The sequence below is a fragment of the Trachemys scripta genome, chromosome 4 (assembly GCF_013100865.1).
Source record: "Trachemys scripta elegans isolate TJP31775 chromosome 4, CAS_Tse_1.0, whole genome shotgun sequence".
In the NCBI taxonomy this organism is placed as follows: domain Eukaryota; kingdom Metazoa; phylum Chordata; order Testudines; family Emydidae; genus Trachemys; species Trachemys scripta.
In genome coordinates this window covers 64,417,889-64,443,093 of record NC_048301.1, presented here as the reverse complement: position 1 = coordinate 64,443,093, position 25,205 = coordinate 64,417,889, and the positions used below count along the sequence as shown (strand labels likewise).

Sequence of the window (25,205 nt, the reverse complement as noted above, 5' to 3'; positions counted from 1 at the left end):
TATTCTTTTTGTGGGCAGCGTGAATAACTGAGGGGGATCCTCTTCTTGATTCCTGTGTTACTTTTTGAGGGAAAGATTTTAATCAGAACAGAATATTGTAGTTATGGTCCTTTCTTTCTAATGCTCCTACTTTTGGTCTAAAAAGGCAAAATGTAAAAAGTGTCACTTACAGAACGTACTAAGAGAAGGAGCCTCCAGTTCCTAGGCAGCTACTGTACAGTTATGTCCTCAGTCCATCCTCTCAGAAGAAATTCTGTGTCCCACCCCATTCCACCCTTCAGAGCTCATCCATCAGACTCCTCAGCTTCATCTGTCAGTTGATGAGGCTTCTCAATTTGTGTGGTGCATCCAAAAGTGGAGGAACAGCTGGAAACATCGACAGCAGCTGGCAGGCACCTGTGGCAAAATTCCTAGAGGATTTAAGGTGGCATGCTTTGTGTGTGATTATAATTCTCTATAGGTTGGCAGATTTTAAACTTTTGAATACATAAAGATGGACACATTTTCAAATCTTTCTGCTTCAGGGTTTTTGTGGGGACTTTTGTTTGTTGGTTTGTGTTTTTTGTGGATCTGAGATGCACAGAGTGCAGCTTGATATAATATTAGAGGGGAACCTCATGGAATGCAGTTCTTTTGAAGAAAGAGGACTCACCCTAAGTTACTTCTTTTTAAAATGTCATTATGTCTAGGAGAATGACAGTGAAAATAATGCCATATTACTGTAAACATCTGCTCCCTTCAGATTAATATGCAGTTTGTACTATAGTCTGCTCTGCAGAACCACAAGTTACTTTAGAAAAAGTTATTGATGATTGTCATATAAATTCTGATTCCAGAATCATTTTGCACAAAGAAGAGTAGGAAGCGGAAAAAACTCAACTTAATTTTTAGTCACACAATTAACTTTGCACTAACTGGAAGGTTAAAATAAAAAATGTTCTAGCTGGACCTGGATTTGAGTCCTGCATCTGAACTTTGTAGGCCTGATTCTCCACCACCTTGCACCTCATAGAATATCAGGGTTGGAAGGGACCTCAGGAGGTCATCTAGTCTAACCCCCTGCTCAAACCAGGACCAATCTCCAGACAGATTTTTACCCCAGTTCCCTAAGTGGCCCCCTCAAGGATTGAGCTCACAACCCTGAGTTTAGCAGGCCAATGCTCAAACCACTGAGCTATCTCTTGTAATCATTATCACCCATGAACGCTGGCTATAAGAGGCTACCATTCTGATTTATGGTAGCATCTTACACTCAGTTTACACAGGTGTTAATGACTGCACAAGGTGCAAGGGCGTGATTATGGAAGACTGAGGCGGTATTTGCAGTATAGGAGTTTTTCTAGAGTACAGAGAATATAGAGTACACTATTCATTTCCTAACACCAGGTTTAAAATCACATTATATTGAGGGGTTTGTTCAAAGGGTCAGTTAATAGGGCAGGTGAAGTTTCAAAGTGGACCACTGGGAGAGTTGTTCATTGCAGCTCCCATGTGGCAGAACCACTCTGGGAAGGATGAGTGTGAGTGGAGGCAGATGAAAAGAAAAAAAAAGAGATGCAAGGGACCATGAGTGTGTGAGGGAGACTGAGAAGTTGGTTGCCTGCAGTAATAGGTGACTAGACAGGATGATCCAGGAGGTCTCTGCCCATCCTGTGTTCCTATGTTCTTAACTCTGGGCCCTAGATCAAAATGGGTCCCCTACCCATTACTAAGTGAACTGTTGTAGTCAGGTAAATCTAATCCAGAAAGATTTCAGAACAAGTTAAAGCTTAGATATGCTCCATACAGAAAGGAAGGTTATACCCAGAGAAGGTAAGGAGGTACCAGTAGAAGTTTTTGTCAGTGACTGTCAGTCTTATTGCAATAAAATTCTGCTAAACTTGTCAAGTGTTTCTGTGCCTGTGTATTCCTCCCAACTCACCCCTCTGTTCAGGATGCAACATAAAGCAGTCAAGGATCAGGCCTCAAAACTCTAGAATGGGCCTCCCCATCCCTTTGGATCCATACCTCTAGAATAGGCCAACCCAACCCTCCAGAGCCAAATGTGCCTTCACGGAGGAGGGCTCAAAATCCAGATATGAATCCGAATCGCCCCAAATTCTGGAGAAATAAGATGTAGCATTTAGATTCAACCCATTACAGACAGGCCTATCTCTAGTTTTAACTAGAAAAATCATAGAATCAGAAATGTAGGGCTGGAAGGGACCTTGAGAGGCATCCCCCTGCACTGAGGCAGGATCAAGTATAACTAGAGCATCCCTGACAGATGTTTATCTAACCTGTTCTTAGAAACTTCCAGTGATGGGGATTCACTTAGATACTCCAGGGCAACCGTGGGCAAACTATGGCCCACAGGACCGTCCTGCCCGGCCCCTGAGCTCCCGGCCAGGGAGCCTAGTCCCTGGCCCCTCCCCCACGGGCTGCGCTCTGGCCCACCACTCTTGCTGGGCAGCATGGGGAGCGCAGCTGGCTCTGGCCGGGTGTCGTGGCTGCGAGCTCCTGCTGCTGGGGTGGGGATTGAGGGGTACTGGGGGGCAGTCAGGGAGGAGGGGGCAGTTGGATGGGAGGTTCTGAGGGGGCGGGGGGATGGGGAACAGGGAGGGTTGGGAGAGGGAGTCCCGGGGGGCCTGTCAGGGCAGGGATGTGGATAGGGGTCGGGAGGGCAGTCAGGGGACAGGGAGCGGGGGGAGGGTTGGATAAGGGGGTGGGATCCCAGGGGGTAGTTAGGGGTGGGGGTCCCAGGAGGGGGTGATCAGGGGACAAGGAGCAGAGGGCGCTTGGATAGGGGGCAGAGGTCCCAGGAGGGGCGGTCAGGGGACAAGGAGCAGGAGGGGTTGAATGGGTCAGGGATTCTGAGGGGGGCATTCAGGGGGTGGGAAGTGGGAGGGGGCAGATAGGGGGCAGGGGCCGGGCTGTTTGGAGAGGCACAGCCTTCCCTACCCGGCTCTCCATACAGTTGCGCAACCCTGATGTGGCCCTCAGGCCAAAAAGTTTGCCGACCTTTGCTCCAAGGGCTGGTGCTCTACAAATATCCACAATACTGACAACAAAAAACATTCAAAAATTATGAGTCAGGCTCCCAAGAAGATTTTTTTTTTTTTAAATCTGAATTTCTTGTTATTTGTCTTCTGGTTTCTGAGCTTTAGGTTACACTCAGTTCCCATTTTCAAGGTTTTCTCCACAACCAGGAGAGCTAGGAACGTTTTTTTTAAATGAAAGCTGAGACTCTCATGCAGTCTCTGGATTCCAAGAGCTGGGAGCTCTAAGAAAAATCACAAGCATTGGCAAGACTGTATCCATCAGACAGAATAAATACGGCATCCCACAATGTGGTTGCTAAAAAGTCGTTTTCCTCAACAAAAGTGCCTTTTACCATTGCACTCTGAACGGAGACCATACAAAAAGTTGACCATATTAAGTGTACGCAGTGTTGTTGTAGCTGTGTTGGTCCCAGGATATTAGAGAGAGAAGGTGGGTGAGGTAATGTCTTTTATTGGACCAATTTATGTTGGTCAGAAAGAGAAACTTTCAAGCTTACACAGAGCTCTTCTTCAGGGAAACATACTAAGAGTGTCATAGCTAAACACATGGTGGGACAGATTGTTTAGCATAGGAAGTTACATATTTCAAGAGACCATTCAAGGTGAAGTGGCAAATTAACATCTCTGCAGTCACAGAGGAGACCACAAGAGGGCAGGGGTAGAAAGGCAGCTGGTGGGGGTTAATAGTGGGTTATAGATTGTTGTAATAAAACATAAATCCAGTGTCTCTGTTCAGTCCATGATTTTTAGTGTCTAGCAAAGTTATGAATTCAAACTCCCAGGCTTGTGTTTTGAAAGAGTTGTGCAGGTTTCCTTTGAGTATGAGATCTGATAGGTCAGATATAGAGTGATCACTTTGTGACTAGTGTTCACCCACAGGTGATACGGTGATTTTGTCTTTTATCATTTTCCTGTGTGATTTCATTCGAGAGCATAGTGATTGTCTGGTTTCACCCACATCGTTAAGGATTTCACAGTCAACAACTAACATCACATGCACCACAATCTCTCCACCACTGGAAGGACAGCTATACAGTCCCTGAAATCTAACCACCAGATAGCAATCTAACCAGCAGACAAAGGGAGCACCATCGTCGTCCTCCACTGTGATGACTACATTAACAAGGCCAACCAACAACTCTCCGACACCACCTCCTATAAAGAACTCGGGAATTTAAAGATATCATCAAATCCTTTCCCAAATAACTCCATGAGAAATTCTACAAACTTATCCTCCAAGGACCCACCCCAGGGACTTTCTAAACACTTCCCAAGATACACAAACACAGGAACCCAGGCAGACCCTCATATCTGACTATGACACTCTTACTGAAGGAATATCAGGACTCATAGAAACCATCATCAAACCACTCACCACACACAGAGCCAGCTTCTTCCTGGACACAACCAGCATCCTTCACAAACTCCAAAACATTAACAACCTCCCTCAGAACACCATCCTTACCACCATGGATGCCACTTCCCTATACACCAACATCCCTCACAATGACAGCATAGCTGCCTGCTTCAAATATTTACAAGGCAATGGACAGCCCTCAGATATCTACCCCAAACACACCACCAAACTCATCCATTTCATCCTCATCTATAACAACTTTACATTCAATAACAAATACTTTGTCCAAACCACAGGAATAGCCCGGGGGAGCAGGACAGCTCCCTAATATGCCAACCTCTTCATGGGCCACCTTGAAGAAGATTTCTAGACAAATACACCATGAAACCAATGATATATCTGAGATACATCAATGATATTTTCATCCTCTGGACAGATGATTTTAAACTCCCTCATAGATTTCCACCGCAACTTCAACCACACCACCCATCCATTAGACTCTCTCTGGAACACTCCTACACCAGCATCAACTTCCTGGACACCACAATCAGCTTCAATATTGGAACCTTACAGACAACTCTATAGAAGAAACCCCAGATCACCACACCTACCTTCATAGATCCCCCAAAGACACCAAGAAATCTGCTATCTACAGCTAGGCACTCAGATACCACAGAATATGCACAGAGGAGAAAGTCTGGGATATACACCTTAACACACTCAAAATTGCCTTCACCAAACAAGGACACTTCACCAGAGAAGTCGATCGGATCATGGATTGAGCCACCCAAGAGAGAGAATCTGATACAGAAATATCGCACACCCCTAGTTGTCACCTACCACCCTACACTGGAACCCATACAGGGTATCATCAAACAACTACAACTCATACTCGATGGGGAGCCCGCCTGAAAGAATTTTTTCCTGAACCCCCTCTTCTGGCCTTCAAACAACCTCCCAATCTCTCCAAGCTCATCATCAGAAGCAAGCTCCCAATAGACCAGGATATACCAACTCAAAAAGTGGCACCAGACCCTGCCAGAACAACCAATGCAAAATCTGCAGACGTATTGCCACTGCTATAATGATCAACACTCCCCAAAACATACCTTTCAAGATCCATGGGTCCTACACATGCCTATCACAACATGTAGTGTACTTCATCTAGTGTACTACACGCCCCCAATAACAGCTATGTGGGTGGATCCAGACTATCACTACAGTCTCAAATGAACTTGCACAGGAAAATTATAAAAGATAAAATCACCATATCACCTGTGGGTGAACACATTTCACAAAGCCATCACTCTATGTCTGACTTATCCATCCCCATCAAAGGAAACCTGCACAACACTTTCAAAAGATGAGCCTGGGAGTTTAGATTCATAACATTGCTAGACAAAAAAGCATGGACTGAATAGAGACACTGGATTTATGGTTTATTACAACAATCTATAACCCACTAACAACCCCACATGCAGCTCCCTTTCCCGCCTCCTCCCTTTCTCTCCTATGACTGCATGGATGTTGACAGGCCATTTCACCATGAGTGGTCCCTTGAAATGTGCGTTGACTACTTATGCTAAACAATCTGTTCCAACTTGTATTTAGCTGTGACATTCTGAATACATTTTACAGACCTGAATAAAAGTTCTGTGTAAGCTCAAAAGCTTGTTTCTCTCTCCAACAGAAGTTGGTCCAATAAAGATATTACTTCACCCACTTTCTCTCTCATATACTGAGTTTAGTGAGATCTGGGAGAGTTGCCCCAGGGGTGAAGGCTTCCCTTATTAAACAAACTCTGAATATAGCCCATTGCAGCTTGTCAAGCAAATTCTGTTCAGGAGGAGCCTGAAATTATTTGGGTCCATTGACTTAAGTGAAATTGCTTCTGATTTACATCACTGTGAGAGGCGAATCAGGCCCATTGTGTTCTGCTCTTCCCTTAGCCCTGCCAGCAGAAGAATGTTTGAAGAGACATTGTCAAGATAAAAAATTATCTTGGTTGAAAGAGACAATTTAGGTTACTGAACCAGAATGAATTTCATAAATCTAGTGTCTCTCACTATTTAGCCTGTTTGTTTACCTTTTTACCTTACTTTGAAACTTGGCTGTTCTGTTGCACTCTGTGCACTTAATTCAGTCTTGAGTGGGATACATCAGCTTCTACCAAGACCCATGGCTAGGGACCCCAGATAAGAGAAACTCTGCCTGGAAGGGGTTGCAGCAGCAGCCAGAACAGCACTGAAAGTTGGTGGCACTGACTGGGAAAGGGTCATGGCCAAAGCATCCTTGAAATTCACAGATTCACCTCAAGGGGAGGGAATAGCTCAGTGGTTTGAGCACTGGCCTACTAAATGCAGGGTTATGAGCTCAATCCTTGAGGGGGCCACTTACGGATCAGGGGCAAAAACAATACTTGGTCCTGCTAGTGAAGGCAGGGGACTGGACTTGATGACCTTTCCCTTCCAGTTCTAGGAGATAGGATATCTCTATTTATTTATCCCATGGAAAGCCCCCTACCAGCTATGAAGCCTAGATTAGAGCTAAAAATTGGACACCCCTGGAAGAACAAAAATGAATCCTAAGTTTAGGACACATGTACAGACTTGATTTGTCTTCTCTCTTCCCTGAAATCTCAGAGGAGTGGGTGGGATCTGAAAACATCAGAAGAGCAAGCAACCATTGTAACTGTAAATCTAGTTTAACCAAATTCATCCCTGGTGTAAATCCACGGAATGCAACCAAGTGACACCAAAGATGAATTTGTTCTTATCTTTCTGCCATTATACAACATGGAGAGTATTATATTAATAATGAAGAAATAAATAAAATAATGTTCATAGTGTGTTCTTTATTAGGCCAGGCTCTTCAAGTGGAGTGACCCAGGGCAATTCTCAGATTTAATCTCTCTTCTTCCCCAAACAAGCAGTTGATTCCTGCTTTACTTCCAGTTTAAAATCTTTGATCAACATTAGGGGTATGAAAGGAGTCCCTGATCTAAGCTCAGATAATGGAGAGAGATGGCATTTGGCTCTTTGAGGTAGAAGTGGACAAAAAGCAAAAAAAGACAGCTAGAATCATGAGCGTTAGTGGATTTCAGCCACAAGAGAGTGTGGGGTAAGGGCAAGCGAAAGAGAGACGATGAGAGACTGTAGCCAGTTTGTTCCATCTCCTTCAAGGTGTCATTTGAATCAATGGGAATGACTGCAGCAGACCTCAAGACACACAAGGATCACTTATTTGGCTTTTAAAAATACATTGAGAATAAAGGAAATACTAAAAAAAGTGAGCCAATCGCATGGGTCATGATGTGTGGGAATGAATAAAAAAGGTGAGTGCCAGCTGGTAATAATCTCTGGTATGTAAATAGGCTTAAGCCAGGGGAAGGAATTTTTCTGGATCTGGTCCAAAGGTGTCAACCATTTGCAAGATCTGACTGAGATTAACCTGTGGTTTTCCATGGTCAGCACACAAAGGGGAAAAATACGATAAGTAAGCACAGCAGTTGTACTGAGGATCCTAGTGTTGTTCAAACATACATAATGCGGTCAGAACCAGCCTGTGACCACACCTGGCAATGTTCCTTAGCTCTGGAAACATCCCCAGTAAGGAATTGGCTGGCTAGCTTCTCTCCCTCTCTCTCAGGATGCAGGCATTGAATACAAGAGACATCATCTGTTTCTAAAGCACTATCTCTAGTTCACCATTCCTTTGGAAAGCAACCAAAAAATTAAATTTTACTGAAAAAGGCAATATCGGCCACATTCATCACTCCTTATACACATACATCACACATTATAACTCCCCTGAACACTATGGGCTTACACCAGGGATGACAAGTTTGGCCATTTAATGCTTGCAGTTTACCAAATTGTACATCTGTTTGGTTCCTTTGTTTCTGAGAGATAGTTCCACAAATTATTATTATGAAAGAGATGAATTTAAGAAGGCCTCATCATATTGCAAGAACACACTGAAAAGTCTGCTTGCATGCCCTTCATTCCCCCACCCCATACACACAATCTCAGAGTTGCAAACTGTCATCCTATAAGTGTACAAAAACATTTCTTCGGGTTACAATCTTCAAACCAGATGTCTGGTCCTGTGGAGAACAATTATACAATGATATGGAGCTGGATAGTCTTTACTTCTTTAACTTCTAGGATTCATGTGTTGTAATATATTCTGAATATCTCGAACTTTCTGCAGTAAAACAATGGATTTCAAAAGTGTAATAGTGTTTATTTCCTTTAAAAAAAAAAAAAAAAAAAAAAGGACATTCCAAAGGTAGTCTGAAGTCCTGAAAAAAAGCCTACTATTATCCTCTGATGAACCAGTCAGGAACTATCTCCATAGGCTACCTGATGAACTCAAAGACAAAAAATATTTTTCACTGACATCAGCACAACTAATCTAGATGCATCTATTTGCATATGCAGCCTGATTGACTGTAAACTCACTCCAGATCTCAGTATTGTTTACCTTAGAAATGGCAACAACAGAAACCAAGTGACTGACTGCATGACTTTTCAACCAATGATGAGTAGGGCCTTACCAAATTCACGGCCATGAAAAATGTGCCACGGACCACGAAATTGGATCTCCCCGTGTGAAATCTGGCCTTTTGTGTGCTTTTACCCGATACCATACAAAGTTCACAGAGGAGACCAGTATTTCTCAAATTGGAGGTCCTGACCCAAAAAGGAGTTGTGGGGGGGGGGTCGCAAGGTTATTTTAGGGGGGTTGGGGTATTGCCACCCTTACTTCTGCGCTGCTGCCTTCAGAGCTGGGAAGCCGGAGAGTGGCGGCTGCTGACTGAAGGCTCAGTTCAGCAGACAACAGCACAGAAGTAAGGGTGGCAAGACCATACCATGCGATCCTTACTTCTGCACTGCTGCTGGCGATGGCTCTGCCTTCAGAGCTGGGCTCCCGACCAGCAGCCGCTGCTCTCCAGCTGCCGAGCTCTGAAGGCAACACTGCCGTCAGCAGCAGTGCAGAAGTAAGGGTAGCAGTACCGCACATCCCCCCTACAATAACCCTATGACACCCCCCCACACACAACACTCCTTTTTTGGGTCAGGACCCCTACAATTACAACACCATAAAATTTCAGATTTAAATAGCTGAAATCATAAAACTATTTTTACTATTTACTATTTTTTAAATCCTATGACCATGAAATTGACCAAAATGGACCATGAATTTGGTAGGGCCCTAATTATGAGCCACGATTTTTTCCTTGCATATAACTGTAGCTATTTAACTAGGCTTTTCCACTTTATATTATTCTTATTTTTCAAGCACCCACTTAGGTACTACTCACATGTCATAAACACACAAAGACAAGTTTATAACATTCCACAACAGTACCCCATCGCTTTACTTTGGGGGCAAAGACAAAATGTTGATATAAGAAAAAGTGTAGGCTCTTCAAGACAGGGACTCTTGTTTTTACTCCATGTCTGTACGGTGTGTAGCACAACTGGATCCTGATCCCAGACTGGGGCTCTGGACACTAATGTAATAAATAATATTTTCTCCTCTCTGGTACTAATAAAAATTGTTCAAACTAATGAGAGAAACTCAACGAATACAGTTTGGGAAAGGATAATCTACATGCTTCCTTTATAAATACCAGTAGCTCAACACGTGGCTTAATGTCATTTTCATTCTGAAAGGGAAACCTTCTAGGACGTAAGTGAAGTCTGCCTGGAATGACAGCCATGGCACCATTACAGCAGCTGGAAAGAGAGAGCAAGCAACAGGCCGAGAAGGGGCAGAGCTCAGCCTTCAGCGTAGGAAGGAAAGGCGAGGAAGAATGCTAATTAAAGACGCAGTGTGGATGCAGGAGACTCACAAAGATTCTCCCCCTCCCCACCCCAGCCATCCATATGACAGTGCTGCTCTGTGGAACAGAACAATAGATACATTATGCTAACCTATAATTATCCCAAGAAAAGCGATAGCTAAGTCAAGGCATTACATGAACGTTGGAATACTGGATACAATCCAACAAGAAGCAAACAAGGGGGAAAAGTCTTTAAACAAAGACTGAAAGCTGCCCAGCGCAGAACATCAAAGAGGAAATTTCATGTTATCTTCACATTTGTTTTGGGGTTTTTTTCCCCTCTTTTATTTAATGATTTAAGCACAAATTCCCTCTTTCGTGTATTTCTTGGCTACTTTCTGTCCTAATTAGTTCCAGTTATGAACATTCTCCTTCGACAGCATGGTGGATTTGGCTCACACAGACCAGATCCCTCTGCATGGAGATAAGATAGAGAATTTAGCCCAATGCATGTCCTTGTCACAGGTGCAAGCAATGGGAGGCAGGAAGGGTAGATGGAGATATTCTCCAAAGCCAGACAAGCTGCTGGTGAGGATGCATAATCAGGAATCACCAAGCTGCAGCATGCACAAGCACTTCAATACCTGCAGTCTGATTCCACTCAGACAGGGAATACCCAATTATGGGAAGGAGTGAGGACACAACTTACACCTTACAGCACTATGCAATGTTGTGGAAATACTTTAAAGGGGGGTTAATATCATTGCTTAGAAGAGCTGGCATGTTGGAGTAGATGGCTTATTGCCTTTCCAAATAGGTTTATACTCAATATATTAACAAAAAATAATCTAGTATCCCCCCCAAGTTCTGTATAATCCCCTTTACATTCTGGGCGTGCATATCTAGGGTAACCTGATTCAAGTAATCTAGTCCTCAGTCCTCACAGCAGACCATTAGGATGCTTGTCAACAACCAAACCAACAGAAACACATTTTTCTTTGCCAGTGCTAGATGGTCAGTGCTACTCCCTGCAGACCAGAGCAACTGAGTCCCATCCCTGTAGAGACAGCACCCTATCTCTCCAGCATCTTGTCCCTCCAAAGGAAGCATACAGAGAAAAAAAAATACGCTAGGAAACAGCAAGGCTGGCCCACATGGAATCTTGCCATGCCATCTGCCTACAGAAGTGTCCAAACATGGTCATTGCTAGCACCATTCCAGCAGAATTTCCCTCTCTAGTGTGAACAGATATTTTGCTGAGAAACATGGGCAGGTAGCTATCATCTTTAAACAGTCATTACACTTGGATATGGCCCAACAGCATTAGCATATGGTTCAAGGCAGGGCTAGAATGACAGCATGATTTCCTAACATGATTTAGCCCTATCCCCACAGTCAAAAATGCAATAATATGGTCAGAGAACTAACAAGTTATTAAACAGTTCCCTGTTTGCTGTGTTGATTGGCACCTAGTCTCCAGCTCCTAAACCATACTAGCTTTTGGTTACACTGAACCAACCAGGAGGGAACAGAGAGGATATGGCACATTCCAATGTTCTGTCACTCCCCCTCTCCCTACATTAAGGAGACAAAAAGGCAGAAACATCTGCAGAAGAGATAAGCAGTTGCCTGGCTCAATTCAGCAGGCTGGAAGCCGCTCTGTTCTTGCTGCAGGTGTTACTAGAGTCAGAAGGCCAAATTCTGCATTCAGCTGCACCAGTTTAAAAATCCAGAGTAACTGCATTGACTTCAAAGGAATTCGTCTGTATTTTACACTGCTGAAGCCCACGCAGAATCTGACTCAGAGGCCATTACAGAAATAAGTTGCAGGTGACATGAGTTACCCAAGCCAGAAAACAACAGGGCATAAATACTACTTACTACAGAGAGAGCTGGATAGGTCAGCACTGATCCTTTTCTTAAGCAAGAACAGAGCAACTGCAGTAATAACCATTTTCATAAGGATACTAGATAGTGGAAACCTTACCCAAGCCACTTCAAATTTCTCTCTCTACAGACATTATCAAGCTGATCTTGTTACCCTCCCTCCTCCCCCACAACTATGCTCCCCATGTAGTACAGCAACTCATATTTCATCTATATTGCAGGCATTGTGTGCTTGTAACTGTGCCACCGAGTGTTGTCAAAAAAAGCCACCAGCTGGAAGGGATCCTGGAATGAAATCTATGCAGTTCTGTGGCCTCCTAAGTGATTGCAACTGTGGCAGTTAAACCTGCTAATGTGCTAAACGTTTTCTGGCAAAGCCAGCAGGTTTTCTTAGTGTTTTGGGCATGGGGAATTGATTGAAAAGACGACTTTCTAGACAAGCTTAAGAAGGAAGGAGGGTTAGGACAAAGAAAAAAAACTCCACAACCCAGGAAATATCTTGTAAAACTCTCTACAATAGGAGTTAAATTTCAGAGATCCCAGAGCAACCTCTCCAGGTAAGTTAAAGCTGAACTCTTGGGTTCCTGCCAGCTCCATAGAAAGAATTTCATTTCCTAGAAGAAAGCTCCCTTTGCTCTTTTTCTTGCCTTGGCTTTAATCAAAGCATTGTCTGGTTGTTTTACTGATAGGCCTGGAGAAGCTTACAATGGAAAAGATCCATCCCTGGTGTAACACCATTAACTTACTTAGGGTGTCCCTGCACAGGAGTTAGACCCAATCACTCTTGCGGGCTTCCCCAGTTAGAGACATTAGAAGGTGCCAGCTAGATTTTTGGCATTTCCACTAGTTAGGATGTCTCAACAATATGGCGCAAAGGACTCCAACTTGAAACCTAGATCTAGATTCTCAAAAGTATTTAGATGACTAACTCCTAATAAAATAATGGGAGTTAAGTGCCTAAATACCTAAGCGCATCTGGGCCCTAGTCAATTTGAAAAAGTGAATTAAAAATAGGTTCTGGCATAACAGCTCCCATTGGGTTTTCCCCCTTACCAATCTTTGTGGTTTTCAATCACACTTTCCTACAGTTGTGTGTTTTTTGGTCGCCGCCCCCCCTGTTCTTCTATGGAAAAATCCACACAAACAACATAGGTGAAACTGAGTATGTGCAAAGTGCTGTCAAAAGTACACAGCAAATCAACCTAAAAAATAGGATACAGTAGCATTTTCTGATCTCACTTGTAGCCATCTGAGGTGTTACTTTTAACAATAGTAGGTAAAAAGTATCCTGAGAGAATCATGACTTACGTTGATGATCCTATATGTATTAATACTGAAAGAAGGCTAAAAATAAAGGGTGGTAGAAATATTAATAGGCCAAATTATGAAGGAGTCAGTGAAGGTTTGTCACGAATAAGGACTTCAGAACTTGATTGTTTAGTAGTAGTAACCTCCTCAGACAGCATGATTGAGGAGGAATGTCTTTGGGAGGGGAAAGAGGCAGCTACAGAACTCTGAGCTGGCTTGAGTCACACCAGTGAATGGGGAAATTTTGCAAAATGATGCCGTTTCATGCCTGTAATGATGTCATTACTGTCCACTTACAGGCAAGAGGGGAGTAAAGGTGCTGTATGGCTAGTGGGAGGAGGGAGACAAAGGGAATTTGCTACAGGGAGGCTGCTTTTTAAGACCAATCTGGTTTTCAGAACCAAGTTTTGTAACTGAGAAACCCTCAGTGCAGCAAAACAATGCAGTTCCTCAGGTGTACAATTGATCAGCAATGTTCGAAATATGAATGAGCAAGCTGATGAAATAATTCACTTTAAGAAACAGTCGTTGGCTTTCAATTCCCCTTTGGGGGCTTTAGAGAAGGCAAATATAGACTGTTGACAAATGAAAGCTTAGACAAAGTTACTGTGCAAGATTGAACTTTTGGAAGGGGAAAAAATTGTTTTAATACCAAGTATTTCCTAGAGGAGCTACAGGGCAGAAAGAGAACAAACTCCTAGATGAGCAAGCCCTCTTTCCCCAGAGATCTTTACATGTTTACAAAATGTTACAATAAGCCACATTAAACAGGAAAACATAAAGGACACTTCAAATCCCATAAAATCACCTCCCAACTCTCACGCCCTTATCACAATAGTTGAAAAGCCTGGCAGACTATATAGGGCTTGCAGCATATGGTGAAGGTGAATAGTTTGGGGCTCTGTTGAACTGAAGTGGGGAGCAAATTCTACTGTTGCATGCACACACTGTTGCCAGTCCCTGCACAGTTAAACTGGAGGGCTGATAGCTTAGTGCTTTGGGCGATCTCATCCATCACAGCATGACATAGGAAGGGTGGTGATCTCTGATATAAAGTGTGCTGGGTCCTAATTAAAAGCACCACCCTAAACTGCAACTGGAAAGACTGGCAACCAATGCAGATCACGGGCCATAGGTGTGACTTGCTTCCTACTCACACTCTTTAGGAAGCAGACGGCCTTATTCTGAGCAGCCTTATGGTGAAAAGCACGCACCCAGGGCATGTTACAACCCAATGCCAAGATGACCGGCGTACGAATAGCACCAGTGAGGCCTATATCCAAGCGAGCTCACAACACCCCAGCCAAGCATAAATGCTGAAAGCTTTCCTGGCCAGTGCCACTACCTAGTCACTCCCTACTAACACTGCTTATCTCTACAGCTCTTCCCACCTTAATCAATGAATTACGCCTCCTGCAGCCTGTTGAGAGTTATCTGCATTTTTACAGACAGGCACAAAGAGGACAAGGCTCCACTGCAAGAACTGAACCCAGATACCCTGGTTCTCACTTGGCTCTTTTAACCAACTGGCTACACTCTATCTCCTTCCCATCCTGCTACACAGTCAACATGTCTTCCCTGTCACTGCCCCTTTGATTCTTTCCTCTCTTTGCATGTGACTCCAGTCATTTTTCTTAATATTTATTTGAAAGAGAGAAAGAGGAAGGTTACATGCTGACCATTGTCTCATTGTTTCCTTGTGCTCCCCACTGGTCTGTCATATTCATCTGTTGTCTCGTCTTGTACTTGGATTGTGAGCTCTTTTGGGTCCAGGTCTGTGCAGCACCTAGCACAATGGGGTCCTGGTCCACAGCTGGGAATCCTAGGTTCTAGGATAATACAAGTATTATTATTATTTATTTTAATATCTTCCCAGATTGGCCCACGAGGAGCATTTGCTGTTTACATCCAGAGGTCTCCATGATGTTAAGAAGTATAAATCACCTATTATTTCTTCTTACAATGCTGTCACCCTATAGCCTTTTTTTCAGCTACGCCATTCAATTGTTTTCCTTTCTCTCTGTGCCCTGCCAAGCACAAGTCTTTGTCTATTTGGCTGTCCAGCTTCTCTGCTTTGTATGCTATCAGGTCATGAATGCACTTTCACACACACTAAGACACAAGAATATCCAAAGGTCCCTCACCTTGGATACAAGCCCTACCATGGCTTCCTGTTCAGCTTGATTGCATTATGAAGGTGCCCAGGCAGAAAAATCTTCCAAAGAGGAAGCATGTAGCGAGACGGCAGCACTGTAGTGTACTGCACAGAAATGCTTTACAAATGGATAGTTTGAACGCATCTCATAAGCTATTCTGTCAACAAGGAGCTCAGTTACTCTTAGGCATTTTTCTACCTAACATACCAGCAAAAAGTTCCTCTCACTGTTCACATGCAGCAGGCATAATCCTTGTCATATTATTCCCAGTGCAAACATCACAGTAGAATGTGATGGGACTTTTCCATGCTCAGAGACAGAGACCTATCTATTTTGTCCTTTTACCCCGTTCTCTCCCCTTGCATGCTACACAAACCCATTATACAAAATCATGTTGTGGGCACAGGAACACACTTTAATAAACAGTATATTCCATTTCAAGTAATGCTGCTTCCACTGGAGGATAGCTATGCAACCAGGGCTTAAGTAAAGCACCATGACAGGGAACGCCTATGCAGGTTGAAAGAGATGGCTTAGTCCACCCCTCACAATGTCACACAAATTCCCTAAGGTCACACATTCAACTTCAAATGGGATCAGTTCAGCCCTTGATCTATCTGAGGTAGGTAACTGAATGTCTATCATTTATTTGAATTTTCTCTACTCTAAAATAAAGAGTACCTATTCATCCAATGCTATGAGCAACCTTGACAATCCTTTTAAAATATAGCAACAAACAGCCCTTTGTTTTCTCCAGATCAACTCAAATAATCCATTCCTGTATCAAATACAACCAAGTACAACTTCTTTTGTTTCAGCCACTATACCATTGAAAGGAGGAAAGCATCTTTTGAATGAGACCTTAAGAGTCAAGGTCCTATCCAATTTATAGATATTAAAAATCTCATGGAATTTTCCATAGTAGTAGAGGTTCTCTCCACATACTGTTCTTAGCCAAACTTCACCCTCCCTGTTGTGTACTATTGGGCTGCATACCTCAGAGTGGGCTACATTGCAGTGATGCTTTATGTTAGTTTGAAAACCCAGGTGCTGCAGGTTGTGTTGCCAGTAGGTCAGTAAAGTGACGCTATTCCCTCATGAAGTCACTGTTGAACCAAACGTCCAATCATTATGTTGACAACATTGCACTGATGCCATACTCTACTCTCTGATAAACTGTGAAAAAGAGGCCCTGGCCCATTGCAATCCCTGAAAATGCCCTGGAGTTTTTCATATAAGCAAAACAAAAAATGGCTGGAGTGACCCACCACTGGCATAGGCAGGTGCAACTCTGTTGACTTTGGCTTCTGCCTACTTACCTCAGCAGTGACTCTGACCTAATGTGAGGAACACAAAAGCTGTAGCATGCTTTATTTCTAATGGGAGGAGGAGGAGTGTTGTGTTACCTTTAAGCCATATTAGCCCAAGAACATCCTCTGGTATAGCCCTCGCCTTCCATCCTGGCCGCAAGAAAAACTCACAGCAGGATTGGTCCTATTTACAGTGAGATGGGAAGGCTGAAGAGAGAACCTGATCCCTCTGAATTTTATTTTCACTGATGAGAGATGAGATGATAGTAAAAATGCTCTACAACCTACAGAAACTCATTCTTGATCCGTCTTTAAAAAGGACATTGCCAACTTAACATAAATAAATCGCACTTCTGTCTGAACTTTTTTTTTTTTTAACCTTGTATTGTCACGGGTCACATTTAGGCCATATGTACTTTCTGGGTACTCTAGTAGCATAGTTATGGTGCCAGAGCTATTGTGGGATAACCCCACAGCATAGACACAGCGTACACCATTAGAAGGGGTTTTACCATTGGTGTCAGAACACAGCCTCCCCAAGCAACAGTAGCTAGGTCAACAGAAGAATTCTTCCATTGACTGAGCTGAATCTACACCAGAGGTTAGGTAAGTATAGCTGTGGCACTCAGGTGTGTGGATTTTTCACACCTCTGGCCAACATAGCTATGTCAGCCTAAATGTTAAGTGTAGACCAAGCCATAAGGTCACCCTCATTAAGAGAGACTAGAGGAAATGTGATTTTCTCCATTTTTCAGTTTGGTTGCTGCATGCTTTTGACAGCTCTTTGCATATAGTCAGTTTCAGCTGTACAGTCTTACTTGGATTTCCCTGCTGTTGTGCCAGTCTTTCCACACTGCAGCAGGTAAGAGAGAAGTACATACAAAATAAAAAATGTGATTTTTAAAAATACAAAGTGTGTAAGGGAAGTGTGGTGCCTGACACTCTTTTTCACCCTTCTTGTGAAACTAAGTTTTAAGTTTATTATGTCCCTTTACCCTAGTTCCGCTCCTCTCCATGTTCCATTACTCCTGACATCCCAGAAATCTCACAGAAGAAAAGAACCATAGATCTGTTCATACTGTTGACAGAGCCCCCCAAATAGAAGCCACACATGGAAAGGTCTGAGCTAAATTTCAGTTATGAACTTGTCTACAAACTAAAATACAGAACTACAGCTCAAACCTCTGAATTCCAGAAATTTTAAAAGCCACACACACATCTGATGAGCTGTTTTAGTCCCAATCTATCTACTTTTTTTAAAGTATTCTTACTGTTCTTTGGTAAAGGATCCTGTAACCTCACTAGATTCAGTGATTCAGCTCAGTTTCAATTCTGATCCAAGCCACATGGTTTTGCATAGTTAGGATGAAGATTTCATATGACCATAACACTCATAGATTTCTGATAATTTTGGGTTCCAGAAAGTCCAGACATCTCATAAAAGCAATTGCTCTCACAGTATTTTGGCATTTCCACTTCTGTATGCAACCTGCAAGTGCAGAGGTGAACAAAAGTGGGGGGGGGGGGAAATCAGGGAAGAATTCTCACTCTTGAGATATTTCTCACCCAAAAATGGTTCAATTCTGGTCAGTGTTCAGGTTGCTTCTTATTTAATCTGAATTTATTTGCTCCTCCCTTATTCTGTAAAGGTTTTATTAACTTGGAAGTGTATCAACTGTTGTTTTTTTAACTAAGAGTTATGTAACTATTTAAATATAATTCTTGTCCAACATACTATGGCACAAGTGATGAGTGAATGGGGAGTTAAGCATGACCTGACAAAGGACAGAACAACAGTCCTTGGTGAAGGTATGCCCAGATCTTAACTTTTATGCTTTTCCTACCAGGTTCATGGACATCTAGGGAGAATCCTTATCTGTGTATGATAAAGTGAAAGTCAAATGGGAATTATATGGAGCCTCCCTATAACAGAATAGAAGAAAGGCTTGTAACTAAAGTTACTGAGGAAAGCAAGGTCTTGTGACTGGGAGTCAGTGTCCCCGCTGGCTTTGATTCCTGGGCAAATCATGCAACCTACCTCTGCTTTATTTTTCTTTATGTAAGTGGGGATAATACCTACACACATACCTCTCTGCAAAGCAGTTGGATATCCTGGGGTAAGAAGCATTATTGACAAGTAAAATACAGTACAATTATTGTGAAGTAGGAGGAGTCTCAATTCAAAGGAGTTTCGGGATCTTTGCACATGGCTCCCAAACCATCATGCCTCTGATGTGTTGGCTTTTTGCCATGTCTTGATGTAAAGTAGAAGAGAAACAGAGAGAAAGCAGGAACCCAAGGGAAAGAAATGTCGTGCCGTGAAATTAGCATCTGTGTTTTCAGGGTTTATTTAAAAGTGTTTAAAAAAAACTTACTCAGACATTTACAACAATTAGTAGTCCCTGATAGTACACAGAGGGGCTGTTAGGGTTATTGTGTGAATGGTCCTCAGATAATAGGATTTCTGAATCAAACAGTCACTTTCAATTCAAGACAAGGTGCTTCAAGGACGTGTGGAAAGGGTTTGGACATTTTCACCAACCTCTAGCCTCCTCCAAGTGCCTCAGAGCTTGTAATCTACATATCCATTGTGGGGGTACTTACAAGGAAGGGACCCAGAACTCTTTGAATGACAGAATCCCATACACAATCACTAGTTAAAATAGAAAGAAAATACTTGGTTGGGCTATGATAAAAGTCTTGGAGATGCTATCAAGAATAACAGGCCCCAGAGGAGAGTTTTCCTTTGAATACAAATATGCCCCAGATAATGGAAGCCTCTCTCTTTCCCCCACCCCTACAATCTCTCTCAAAAATGGTCTGACAGTCTTAAAATCCCACGAACTAAGTTCTCATCCACTTCAGTTCTCTGCTAGCTCCCAACAAGGGAGCCCATGAAGCCCAGCAGTCCATCACCTGCATACTTCCCTACATCCTTGTTTCAACTTCTATAGAAATGTTTTGGGACTGGGGGAGAGGCAGCACAAAAGCGGTTCTCATAATCCCAGATGGGTGAGCCTATCCAGAAAACAAAAGGAATCCATGTAACCCATAAGACGTGAGTTGGGGATTGAAGTTCACTTTGTAATTGACAAGTTTCCACATAACTAGCACTACCATCACCAGCAGCACACCTAGAAAAAGAATGAATGTGTTTGAAGACCAAACTTTTCTCTAGGGCCTCATCTACACAAGGAAATTGTACCAAGTAAACTAAATCAGTTTGGATAAATTGGTGCAATTCCCTTGTGGGAACACTTATTTTGGTTTAGAGGTGCCCTCTATCAATTTAGCTTACATTAATTCTTTACCCATCCACTTTCTAAACCAGTGTAGAGAAAGCTATATAATTCTCCTAGGTTCTTATGGAGGCATGCTGTTGGAATAGATATAAGGGAAGCTTGCACTCCCACTGACCATGTTGTACAGGGTCTTTGGATAGAGAACTTCAGTCTCCAGGTCTGGAAATCCAGAAACTTTCAGCAGAACCAACATCACTGAAATTTGTTTTAATAAACTGGGATGAAAAAAAACAAAAAAACACTTGCTGTCCATCTTAAATGAAGTGTGTGATATGAATTATCCTAATGAAGCCCTGCCTTTGATATGTAGAATGTTTTCAGTACCACAGCATATCAGAGATTATAGAGCTTCAATCCATTATTGGTCTCACTGGGCCAAATTCATTCTTGGTGGTATTCCAAGAGTGATTGTTTCTTTGGAAAAATGTAGAAGTAAATGTTAAAACAAAAAAAGTGTCAGGAGTGGCTTCTAGACAGAAGCTGCAAAGGCAATAAGAGTAGTTAAATTGGCAGCTAACCTTGGAAGGAAAATAAGTGGTGAGATCTCAGTATTTGTTTTGCAGAAGGCCAGAGCTACAGAAAAGCTGCACACGTTTATCAGCACTGGGAGCACACCAGGTAAAAACCTTTTCTCAGCATATACAAACTGTGAAGTGAACTTGAAAATAAAGTTCTTGGGCCTTATAAAAAAGCACTGCATTTTTCAGTATGTTTAAATGGATGGAATAATATCAGCATTACAAGTGACTGAGACAGAGCTAAAAGTAGTTTTTGCGTTTGGTGTGAATGCCATGATGTTGGTGGCCATTCTTATCCCTCGTGGGAGTGTGTTCCATAGTTGAGGTGTGGCTCCCACTATAGTTCAGCCTCTCTGTATTGACCAGTAGTTTCATTGTTCCATTGGAAAGCCCTGTCAAGGAAGGTTATGGAGGCAGAGATAAAGGTAGGCCAATCACGTGGAGAGCTTTGAATTCAACAATAGCCCATCAACACCTTCATTAGTTTCCACTCTGAAGTATGAAAAGGGACCCTGAGTAGCTCACCAGCCTCATTCTCTCTGCTCACCTATTCTCATGAGCTGGCTTGCTCATCAGAAAAAGCTGCTCTGCCATTCATGCCAGGACATCTCCAGCCTCTGGCATAGGCATATATTGCTTCCTCACTGATGCTTCCTGGGCTGACGGAGAGAATAGAACTGGACAACTAGAGGAGGTGGTTCCCACTCAGACGGCTGTCTGGGGGATAAAGGGTCATGGAGACCATCCACAGGAGAAGCAGGGCAGGGTTAACCAACTACAAGAAGAGGTTCCAGGCCAGTCCCTAGAGGCTGCAGACCTTTCCTAATACAGTCCACACCAGCAGCCTTAGCAAAAGTATTGAGATGAGCCAGTGGCAAGGTTACATCCTGCTGGGAACACAAGCCAGTTTCCTAAGGGTTAAAATGTAAATATTTAAACAAAATGTTTCACATTTAACTTCTTTGGCCAGCCTACTGCTGTGCCCTGCCATCCAGGAAAGCCAGATTAGATTCCTGTCCCAGTTTTTCTACTCCCTGGAGTAGCAGGCTAATTAAAGAATCCTTTTCAGTCCTCCTTGGCTAAACACATATCAAGGAGAGAGACTCAGGGTGATCGACAGACCCTCACTGCTGGCTGATGCACAGAGCAGCTCTCCTACTGCATCACATCATCATTGCTTTTCAGATGAGATGCAAGGAGCCCGATTCCCCTCTCAACCACATGTAAATAAAGAGTTTCTCCACTGAAGCTACTGAGTGGGGACTATACTGTATATTGTTATACAGTGGTGTAAAACAAAAGTAAGGGGAGAATCAGGCCTACAATGTTGCCAAGTGAACTTTAAGCATTGTAAGAAACAGGATTAAAAAAAAATCACAGGAATCTCACACACACAGAGGACCAAAATTCCACGTTCAGTAACTTTGACGGTGATGGAGGATAAACCTCTTTAACTGAGAGGAAACTATGTCTCAGTTTCTACAACAAACATGACATTGGGAGAGGGAGGACACCTTTAGATCCAAACTGGTTCAAGACATCTGCAAATTAAAATATAATGAATTGTCCCACTGGTACCACACAATGCCAAATAGACTTTGGGGAAAACTTGGTGTATTGCTATCTAGGTTACAAAGCACATGTGGTTAGTGACCATTATTGGGAGTGGAAGGGAGGCCTTATATATAAGGGTTAAAAACAATACATTTGCACGTTTGCCCGAGATGACTGGGAAAGAAGCCTAGAGTTATAGTCCTTGTTGATTAGAAGTTCCTGGAACAGAGAAACTGTTTGCTTGATGATGCTATTGCTCTCTGCTAGGGACTATATATAATTGATACTCAAGCCAGCCTTCTCTCTCTCTCTCACACACACACACACACACACACACACACACACACACACACACACACACACACACACACACACACACCATGTGAGCCACTGATTTTACTTCTACCTCATCCCCAACCTTAATTCCCAGGCACACTTTTACATTTGAGCCCCAGTGATAGACATAAGAAATTACAGTTAATTTCTGGTAGCATTTTCCTGTTTAAGTTTGGACCCAACAGCCACTGCATCCAGCAACTGAGATTGGGTTTGATCTAAACAATGCTTTCTACAAAACAACAACTTGAAACATGTGTCACTGGGACAGCCAAGGCCTCTAAGGACTCACCTGAGAGGCTGACCATGATGTCATATATGGTACTAGCATCCCAGAGGAGGAACTATTGAAGGAGCACATGGAACCATTGTCCTTCTTCTCCCACAACATAGGACTGTGGCAATTCCCTGATTAAGAATGAAGAGAGATTAAGTCTCTATGCAAATATTTGAAAAGTGCCCTACATCTGCTCAAACTGAGACTCTCAGGTGTTTATACCTCTCCGCTGTGAAGAGATACAAGGATGGGATGGGGGAAGAATCTCTATAAACTACTACACCCCCCCCCCCTTTCTGTTCTCATTTCCACTCCAGGGGGAGAGTCATACCCTGAAGCTAGTCTTTCCACGGATGTACTAGCCATCATGCTGAAAAATTCAGTTTGGTGTGAAGACGATGCAATTCCTTTTGTCACTAGAGCTTGGTGGATTTTCAGAAGGACACACCCTCTTGCTCCCTTGGATTGCTACATTTATACAGTGCACAGGTGTGCATGGCACATTACAGCTAATAAAATAGGCAAGTCCCTGCCCTAAGGAATTTACTATCTAAATAGATATAACAGTAAGAATTGGCCAAAAGAGGGGGGGGGGCAGTGGGAGAAAGCATGGGACTTCAAAAGCACCCGAATTTGGTCCAGCATTCTTATGAATGCCAATGTGGAGACCAGCAGAGGAAAGCTAACCAAAAGAAAGGAAGATTGAAAGAGGTTTAAAGGAGGGGAGTTAGGTATCATGGCACACAGGGTCTAGGAGGTTAAGCAATAGGAAAATGCCCAGTCACTTATGGGAAACTAAAGGAGCAACAAGGAAAGCTGAATTAGAAGACCACAAGGCACTAATGACAGAGCAGGAGGCAATCAGAGACAAGAGGTCAAATTCTGTTTCTAATCACACCAGTATAAATGCACTGATTTCAGTAGAGTTACACCAGTGGGAGGGCCAGGGTAGAGTTGTGCAGGGTTTTGAAAGTGAGAATGAGACATCTGAATCTGATATAGAAGGAGATTGGAAGCCAGTGGAGGGAAGAGCATGATACATAGTTGGTTCGAACAATGGGGAGGAAGGAGTGTTGGCCTTGAGAGGTGCCACAAAAGAGAGGGAGAGGCCAGGGTCAGCTTTAGAGCTAAAGTTGAGGTTAAATGAAAATTTTAATATGGACTTTGAAGCAGAAAACAAAATAGGGAAGAAAAATGCACTATTTTAACGAGACTAAAATGATCTGACTATCTGTAAGGTGTCAGCCTTTCCTCTTGAAAGAGAATGTAAATATAGCGGCAAAAGGGAATGTTTACAAATGCAATTGTGTTGTGCGTAGAGGAATGCAAAATAATTTAACTGACAACAATGTAAAGGAAAATTCCCCAGATGGGAGGGGAAATGTCATACCAAAGATCCTGGGAACAGGTTGGAGAGGGGCAAAAAACCCAGCAACGGGAAATATAATCCTAATAGGATCTTAAAAATCATAAACAGAAGATAATAATCAGCTATGTGTTCTCTTCTCCAAAGAGACCAGAGGGAGTTTCCATGATACAGTAGAGGCATCAGGGAAGAGACCTCAGCTGCATCAAGAATCACCATGGGAATTAGCACCATCTGCTACCCAAATCGAGGAAGGAGGAGCGAAGGGGAAAATAAAGCACACACTGAAACTTGCTAATAGAAGCCACAGTTCTACAGAGTGAGAGCTGCTCTTGAGAGGCCATCAATGCGGTGACAAGAAAATGGGCAAGCACAGGATTGCTTCAAACATGGAGAACTGAGTTGATACAAATCCTGAATTAAAATACAATCTTCATGGAAAAAGTCTGTGAAGAGAATGGGCCAGTTTCTCTGCTGGTGTACATTGGCTCAGCTCCATTAAAGTCCATGTAACTACCAAGATTTACTACAAGTGAGAATCTGGCCCAATGATTTTGTTTCCCTGTATTGCTGCATTATGAATTTGGCAGGATGAAGTTATTTTTAAAGGGTCTAGTCAGCAATAGCACTATTGCAGAGGTTCTCCAGTCTATGTAGGAGTCATATGAACCACAGGGGCCAGAAAATCAGGACCTCTGGTTCACGCGTCATTTAATGGAAATAGCACAACACAAACATGTAGAGTCAAATTTTACTGGCCTTGCTCATGTGAGTAGTCACAATGATATCAAAAGGAGTGAGGACCACCCCAGCTCCCACTCCAACATACTAGCCTTGCTCTCCCAAGTAGTCCAATTGACTTTAATGGAACTATTCACATGAGTAAGGTGACCAAGACTTGCCCCTTATTTCTGAACTTGCTGATGTCACTATACAGAGTGCAACCATTAAAAACCATCAGTCCAGCAATATAATGTACTCCTGGGGGAATACTGCACCACT

At 42.9% G+C, this 25,205-nt stretch overlaps 1 protein-coding gene across 8 annotated transcripts in view; it reads right to left on the bottom strand.

Annotated features, from left to right (window-relative positions):
* Window positions 1–25,205, bottom strand: part of DPF3 (double PHD fingers 3) — a 197,312-nt gene that overhangs the window by 126,461 nt on the left and 45,646 nt on the right. The window contains exon 1 of one of the 8 annotated variants that reach the window (XM_034769269.1): window positions 171–243. The exons of the other annotated variants lie outside the window; for them this stretch is intronic. The gene's annotated coding sequence lies outside the window, so the exon portion shown is untranslated. Of the gene's footprint in view, window positions 1–170; window positions 244–25,205 lie in introns of those variants that run through there. 8 annotated transcript variants of the gene reach the window in all.